This window comes from Narcine bancroftii, chromosome 6 (genome assembly GCF_036971445.1).
Source record: "Narcine bancroftii isolate sNarBan1 chromosome 6, sNarBan1.hap1, whole genome shotgun sequence".
NCBI classification, from domain to species: domain Eukaryota; kingdom Metazoa; phylum Chordata; class Chondrichthyes; order Torpediniformes; family Narcinidae; genus Narcine; species Narcine bancroftii.
Window position 1 is genome coordinate 203,343,049 of NC_091474.1, and position 7,378 is coordinate 203,350,426.

The following is a 7,378-nucleotide window of genomic DNA, read 5'->3' on the forward strand; positions in this document are numbered from 1 at the left end:
TCAGCCTGCTGATATCAGATTTAGACTACCAATGTATAAAAGATGTTTATAGTCACTTATTTGTCCTCCAAATGGTTCTTGAGTCACCGAGTTCAACAATTTCACATAGTCAGCGTTTCCAGTCTTGCACTTTGCAGTTCCAGTAATCATATTTTATTTCTGCCATTTACTCCTCCTTCAGACCTAGCTTGTATTATTCACTAATGCCTTTGATGCCTGCTTTCATTTTCCATTATTATCCCTTTAATCTCTCTTCCTTCTACACCAACACAATATTTCTTTCTGTTTTTGTCATTTTTCCTTTTTATTGCATCTTAAAATGTGTATCTCAAACTTTTCAGTGCTAATGATAGGCAACAAATATGAAAAGTGGTTCTGTTTGTCTCTCAAATTATGCTGCCTTGCCTGCCTCGCCCATCCATAGATTTATTTTCATAGAACTGTACTGCAAATTAGTCCCTTTAGCCATAACATTACATGGACCTTTACATAAAGAATCCAGTGTTTCTTATCATACTTGAGATTCCAAGTGCCGGCCGTCTACACTTGATAAAGCATGTGGATAGGTCATGGACGTTTAAGTTTGCTTCAGTTTGCCAGGAAAATCCAGGGCAATATGTATTTCATAAATGGAATCCAGAATCCAATCTCTATTACAGTGCTGGTTGGGTGCATGTGGAAGCTTTCACTGTGACAAGTCATGCTGGTTGATTTCATGCTGACTGTTTGCTTCTGCAGGATGACACCAGCGCTGCTTAGCAGGGTCAGCAGATCCTGCATTATCTTGAAAAGGTTGCTTTTGTTGGCTTCCCCAGTCAGCTCTGCCACCTTGCAAACCAGGAAGCACATGGAGTTTCCTGTACATTCAACCACCAAAGAGGAAATGTTATGTTCCTATTCAGCATTGAAAATATTATCTGGATGCTTCCATAGAGAAGTTCCTTTAACAACAAAGGAGGTATGCATTGCTGCTTGTCTCAGGATTAGATCCCTTGGCATGGCCTCCAAATTCCATCACCTTATGCCCTCAGGCCGAGTTATTGTGAAAATTATTTTTTAATCTGTCATGCAAATTTGTATTTTTTATTGAAATCATGTGATGATATTCTGGTAAATCCCATACTGTACATCACTCCTTGTATTGAAATACAGATGGTTTGTAAGGAGTATAGTTAATTCATATATTTAATTTTATCAGCCTTTATTCGTTGATGTCTTCTAAACAATAATATTGGATTATACTTTCAAGTTATTGTCTTTAATTTTAATCAAGAAAATGAAAGTAAATTGCTGATTTACAAAAAAAATCAAAATGCTATTCAATGATTATTCTACCCTTCATTGAAAAGCAATGCTTTGAATATGTCACGACAGGATCCCACTGCAGTGGAGAGTTATTGACCCATTCTGTATGTCAGGACCTTGGGAGGCTAGCAATATTCTAAAATGGCCAAGCTGAGCATTCTAAGGTCATAGCAACTTCTCAGTCATATTTACTCCCACCCCAAGGAAATCCATGCAACATGAAGTAGTTTTAAATAATTCTCCCATCCCAAAGTGAAAGACCCAGTACAAAATATAAATCAGTATCCAGCCTCCCCACAGTGGTACCATCAATATCTTGATATCTATTGCCATTGTGAGGAATGGGCTAGTTATGTGGACTTTATGCTTCAACCACCCCATGACTCTCTCTCACTCTCTCAGTCACTGAGCGGGAATGTTAATATATTTGATGGACAAGATCATTTTGAGTCTTAAAATGCTATTGTTTTCTTGTCATTATCTCCAGGCTTCATTTTAATTGTTTGGTTTTCTTTTCTAAGGCTATTTTTATCTGAAAGAAAATGGTGTCACCTGATAAATCATAAGGTGCATATCACTCTTCTGGCATTGAAATCCCTCCCCATATCAAGGATCACCCTCTCCTACTTAAAATTAGAATTCTCCCTTTTCCGGTCCCTCAAAAGGTCTTCAATCTGAAACATTAGCAATTTTTCTTTACACACATTTTGCACCTGACTCAATGAATGTTTCAGTCCATTTATTTCAGATTTTCAGCATTTCCAGTTTTTTTTTTTAATTTTAATTTCCTCATCTTGGTTTCTCTTGAATATGTTCCATGTACCTCAATGTTCTGTATTCTGGAACCAGCCCTGAAGTGGTTTTCTGAACTGTTTCCAAAGCCCACAATTCTCCTTTGCTTCCAGGAAGGTAGCATTGTGTAACAGCAGTTAATGCTTCTGTTTCATTGCTCCAGGGACATGGTTCAATCACAACCTTGATTGGTCTCTGTGTAACATTCTCTCCAGGTCCGTGTGGTTTTCCTTCAAGCACTAGAAGATTAATTAGCTTCTGTTAATGATTCATTTGTGTTGGTTAATTGCAAAAATGTATCAACTATAGATGGTGTTGATGTGTGAAAGAAAATAGGTGGCAGGAACAGGGAATAAGAAGAGAAGTGGAATCAATGGGGTTGCTTTCCTGGGAACTGGCATGGACTCAAGAAGCTGAATGGCTGCCTTCTGTGTTGGCTTAAGAGGTATAGAATAGGTGACCACCATGGAAAAGAGCACTCAGGGTCATCAGACAAAAGTGAAATGTAAAAGTCTGCAGATGCAACACAAAGAAATACTGCAGGAACTCAGCAGGTCTTGCAAGTTCCACAAAAAGTCCTGCAAAAAGTAGTGACACATCCCAGTACATTACAGTATAACCAACATTTCAGCCCTGAGCATTTCTTCAAGGCATGAGTGAAAAGCAGGCAGGTGGCTGAATAAAAAGGCTGGAGTGGAAAGATGGGCAGGGGTGAAGGCAGCTTGAGATCAGCAGTGAGTGTGGGTTAGAGAGCAGTGAGAGAGAGACTCTCACAGAACACCCTTTGAAAAGAGGAGAACTTCTTCATCGAAGGTTTCTTTCAAAAAAAGTTTTGCAGTGGAGCAACTGAATGGAGTAAAACATGAAAATCTGTAGACACTGATGGTGGCCTCCCCCTGCCCATTCTTACCTCCCAGTGTTTTTTATTTGGCATTTTCCTCACATCTTGAATGACTCAGGCCTGAAATGCCAGTTATATAATCTTTACTTTCTGTGGATGATGCAAATCAACTATGGATGTGTTGATGTGTGAAAGAGAAGAGGTTACAGTTAGAGGAATAAAGACAAGATGTGGAATCAATGGGGCTGCTTCCCTGGGAACTGGCATGGTCTTGAGGCTGAAGGCCTTCTGCAATGCTTTAAGTAGTGTAGTACCAGCCCCCCCACATCTCCATCGGGCACACAGGAACTCAAAACGGCCAACCAGTTTACCTACCTCGGCTGCACCTTTTCATCTGATGCAAGGATCGACAAAGAGATAGACAACAGACTCGCAAAGGCAAATAGCGTCTTTGGAAGACTACACAAAAAGAGTCTGGAAAAACAACCACCTGAAGAAATACACAAAGATCAGTGTGTCCAGAGCCGTTGTCATACCTACGCTGCTGTTCGGACTCCGAATCATGGGTCCTCCTACCGGTATCACCTACGGCTCCTAGAATCCATCAGCACTGTCTCCGCTCCATCCTCAACATTCATTGGAATGACTTCATCACCAACATCAAAGTACTTGAGCTGGCAGACGTCCGCAAGCATCAAATCATGCTGCTGAAGACCCACACTGCGCTGGGTGGGTCACGTCTCCAGAATGGAGGACCATTGCCTTCCCAAGATCGTGTTCTATGGCGAGCTCTCCACTGGCCACCGAGACAGAGGTGCACCAAAGAAGAGGGTACAAGGGCTGCTTAAAGAAATCTCTTGGTGCCTGCCACATTGACCACCGCCAGTGGGCTGATATCGCCTCCAACCGTGCATCTTGGCACCTCACAGTTCGGCGGGCAGCAGCCACATTTGAAGAAGATCGCAGAGCCCACCTCACTGACAAAAAGACAAAGGAGGAAAAACTCCAACACCCATCCCAACCAATTTTCTCTTGCAACCACTGCAACCATGTCTGCCTGTCCTGCATTGGACTTGTCAGTCACCAACGAGCCTGCAGCAGACGTGGACATACCCCTCCATAAATCTTTGTCCGCGAAGCCAAGCCAAAGAAAATAGAATAGATGATCACAATGGAAAAGAGTACTTGGATGTCATCCAACAAAAGTGAAACACCAAAGTCTGCAGAGCTAGGAAATGCTGGCAGAACTTGTTAGGACTCACCTAGTGTCCATAGGAGGTAAAAATATATAACTGATGTTTCAGGCCTGAGGCTCGCCTTCAAGGAATGAGTGAAAAAGAAAATTAATAATGATGAGAGGAATGAACTAAATATCTGGATGTTATCACAGTGCGGTTGTGGGATTTTCTCACGTAATCATTAAATACTGGCTGAGTTCCTCACTAAAGCACTGTCCAATTTGCGTAGTGAGTTGAACTCCATTGTTCTTATCTGTAGAATTCAATAATTGCACAGTATTGCATAATGGATTCATTTTAACACCTCTAACTCTCTATGAACTTTGAGTTATTTATGTAAACTATAGAAACAGTATTTTTCTTGTTCATATTGGTCATCCTTTGCATATTCATTGACTGCCATTCTGTATTCCACTCTTCTATTTATACAATTCATTTTGTTCTCACTTCAGAATTATTGTGGGCCTTACTGAATAACCTTCCAAGATGTGTCATCTTGTAGGAGAGTTTCAATTATTAACTTTTTCCATGGGGAAATATCCAGAGTTTTCTGGGTGAGTGCTTATTCATTTTAGAGCTTTTGCTTCCATTTCCTTATAATACCAGTATTAATTTTATACAACATTATTTTCAACTTTTACAAGTTTGTGTGTGTATATATACAGGTACACAATCCTTTATCTGGACATCTAAAATCCAGAAAGCTCCAAAAACCACAAGTAGGGAGAGACCGGCAGCACGAGTCAGGGCGGGCGAGGGGGGCGGCGTGGGGGGAGGGGCTGGCGGCGGGGGGGGGAGGGGCCGGAAGCGGGGGAGGGCGGGGGGGAGGGCTGGCCGGTCAGCGGGGGGGGAGGGGCCAGGCAGCGGGGGGGAGGGGCCGGCAGCGGTGGGGGAGGGGCCGGCAGCGGAGGGGGGAGGGGCCGGCAGCGGGGGGGGGAGGGGCCGGCAGTGCGGGGGGGGAGGGGCCCGGCAGCGGGGGTGGGAGGGGCCGGGCAAGCAGGAGGGGGGGGAGGGGCCGGCCGCAGCGGTGGGGGGAGGGGGCCGGCAGCCGGGGGGGGGAAGCGGGCTCGGCAGCGGGGGGGGGAAGGGGGCCGGCAGCGGGGGGGAGGGGCCGGCAGCGGAGGGGGGGGAAGGGGCGCAGCGGGGGGGGGAGGGGGCCGGCAGCGAGGGGGGGAGGGGCCGGCAAGCGGGCGGGGGAGGGGGCCTGGCAGCAGAGGGGGGGTAGGGGCCGGCAGCGAGGGGGGGAGAGGGGGCCGGCAGCCGGGGGGGGGAGGGGCCGGCAGCGGGGGGGGAGGGGGCCGGCAGCGGGGAGGGGAGGGGCCGGCAGCGACGGGGGGGGAGTGGGGCCGGCAGCTGGGGGGGGAGAGGGGCCTGGCAGCTGGAGGGGGGAGGGGCCGGCAGCGGTGGGGGGAGGGGCCGAGGGGCAGCTGGGGGGGGAGGGGCCGGCAGTGGGGGGGGGAGGGGGCCGGCAGCGGGGGGGGAGGGGCCGGCAGCGGGGAGGGGAGGGGCGGGCAGCGGGGGAGGGGGAGGGGCCGGCCAGCGGGGTGGGGAGGGGGGGCCGCGCAGCGGGGAGGGGGAGGGGGCCGGCACGCGGGGGGGGAGGGGCCTGGCAGCGGGAGTGGGGGAAGGGGCCGGCAGCAGGGGAGGAGCTGTGCGAGGGGCGGGCCGGCAGCGGGGGTGGGGTGGGGGTGTGGATATGAGGTAGCTACAATTTGGGTGGGCTTAAATCTGGCTTTCCAAAATCCAGAAAAGTCTCAAATTTCAGAACACACTATTCCGCAAGGGTTTCAGAAAAAGGATTGCATACTTGTATTGTGATTTAATTGGAGAAGGACAACAAAATTAAGATGCTGGAATAAAAACAACAAGTCAAGGTTAATAATGCAGAAATATCATGGAAAGGAATTTAAGAAAAAAATTTCTATTCAAAGTTACATTTAGATAGTTATTTACAGAACCTCAGAATTTCCCAATGCAATGAACAATCAATCAACAACCTGTTTCAGGAAAGACTGTATTCAATTTGGTGCAGAAGGCAATCCCTCTAGCAGCATTAAGAGCATGCCCTAATAATCTCTTTGAATGGTTGAATGCAAGATTAAACAAAAAAACTCTGGTGTTTCTTGCTCTTCAAGTACAACTGAAGGATCTGTTACACTTGGAACTACTGAGCTTTGGCTAAATCTCATTGTAAAATGGCTGCATCATTTATGAATAATGACTCTTGCAGTAAATGGAAAATAGATCCAGTGACTTGCTGATTCAAAGAATGAATGCTCCACTGAGCCAATAATGACACTAGGGCTCAAGCAAGCAATCAAGTAAGAGAACAAGGGTAACTTTTATTTTGGCACTCTCAGCAGAATTTTCAGTTTTTGTTTCAGATTTCCAGCATGTGCAGCTTATTTGTATTTTTATTCTCTCACTATCCAAGGCCTACTTACAGGCAAAACTTGGATGGAGCAAATTTGAGTTCATATTTTCCATTTGCCACTCTTGGAAAAATTTACAGAATTATTATTTGTTTGGATAATGGGTCTTGTAGTCTCATTGTAGCCTTTGAGAGTCATTACAAATTGTTTTACTACTTGTAGTGATTTTAATGAAATATGCAAACCAAGTTGTGCCTTCCACATAATGAAGGACAAGCAGCAGACTGAATCAATTAACTCAATCAAAATGTTTTGCTTGAAAAATGTTATATTTGGCATGTCCTGAACTAAAGCATGCATGATATAAAATATTTAATAACAGCATGTTTTACAAGGTGATTACTGGACACATTTAATAATTTAATTTACTAAACTGACATTGAGAAATGCATTCACCTCTAATGGAGATGTGTTTCAGAAAATGAATTATTTTACTTAACAATGAGGCGCCCTGCCAGAAACCCATGTAAACACACCTAGCTGTCTTCAATTAGAAAAACTATACTGTTACATTTTGGGGAAAAAAAACAATAAATCTACAGCCCTCATATGTTTTGAAGAAGGTGGGAGAGAAACCGGAACATCCCGGAGGAAATCCATGCAGATACGGGAAAATGTACTTACCAGCCTTACTCCTTAGAGACAACTGCAGATTATAGTGTTGGGCTAACTGCTCACTAACAGTTTTGCCCACGTCAATGCCACAAAGCATGTACCCAGAATGTGGCAAGTATTGCATAGTTACTTCCATATATCTTGATATTTCTTTA

The 7,378-nt window shown here is 45.3% G+C and overlaps 1 long non-coding RNA gene across 1 annotated transcript in view; it reads right to left on the bottom strand.

Moving 5' to 3' along the window:
• Nucleotides 1-2,029: 2,029 nt before the first annotated feature.
• LOC138737733 (uncharacterized) overlaps nucleotides 2,030-7,378 on the bottom strand; it is a 9,746-nt gene continuing 4,397 nt past the window's right edge. The window contains exon 2 of the long non-coding RNA XR_011341180.1: nucleotides 2,030-2,336. This is a non-coding gene — a long non-coding RNA (uncharacterized lncRNA). The remainder of the gene's footprint in view (nucleotides 2,337-7,378) is intronic.